We start from the raw sequence: 1,109 nt of genomic DNA, 5'->3' as shown, positions 1-1,109 counted from the left end.
GTACAGTCTTCTGTTCTTCATGGTCTTATTTAGCACTTATCATCATCTTGAGAAAACCGTGCTGCTACCTGTGGCCACTTTACCAATTTTCTGTTGGATTATCTTGCCATAACCATCTCTTCCACCATCATAGTCTGTTCGATATTCATCTCGTACCTGAAATAAACATATTTACGAAAGGTTACTTATATCTTTTCTTTAACAGCGAAGTTATTAACACAATTGTTCCTCTTACAAGTGAATAGCTTTTTTTTCGTACGATGGCCACGATTGATAAATTTAGAAAAATCTTGCACATAGGAACTTTACTTTCTTTTTCTTTTTTGGTTTTAATTGTTATAAATATATTTACGGAATAATTCTCTCTTTAGTTTTACGTCTTATGATTATGCCCTGTAGGGTAAAGGGGACGGAAGAATAATGAAACTGAGTAATTATGATAGTATTGGTGGAATGTGAATGTGGAAGGAAATTGGAGAATTTTGATAAAACTGATGGACCAGTTGTTGTCCACCAGAAGCTCAGTGAACACTTTACCACTCACCCACCAAGCTCCCACATATATATTTGTGGTTATAAATATGCTTATTGGGAAAACAACGAAAACGGAGTTTTCGCACAGGTTTCAAAGCACTTTGATTAATTTTCTACAGGTTGCTATGCCAGAGATAAACCCCGGTCCGTTAGCCTCCTTTATGGGAGTTGCATACCTATTACCATGAGGAATGAAAAGAATTCGTCGGAAAGGCCCTGTACCCACTGAGACCAGCAGAATGTTGAACTTAAAGGGATAGATAATGTTAATTAATTTAGTTATGTAAAAATAATCTGGAACAATATTAGGATAAAATAACCAGATACGAAGATTTGATATTCTTCAGCTATAAAATGGCTGACTGCCAATAATCGTTGCTCCGAAATTGTTATTAACCTAACACAATTTGTGAGGCTCTTCACGAACATTTCATTGTCTAAATAAAAAGTGCTTTTTTATAGTTTTAGAAATAATCTTTAGAAAATACAAACAATCTTCTATAGATAGTTAATAAACTGTGCTCTTGAGTACACAGTTTAAAACTCAAAATCTTACCTTGTACTCCTAACTTCCA

This window comes from Thermobia domestica, chromosome 8, assembly GCF_964235325.1.
Source record: "Thermobia domestica chromosome 8, izTheDome1.hap1.1, whole genome shotgun sequence".
NCBI lineage: Eukaryota > Metazoa > Arthropoda > Insecta > Zygentoma > Lepismatidae > Thermobia > Thermobia domestica.
The sequence above is the reverse complement of the archived record's forward strand: the minus strand, read 5'-3'. Positions refer to the sequence as shown.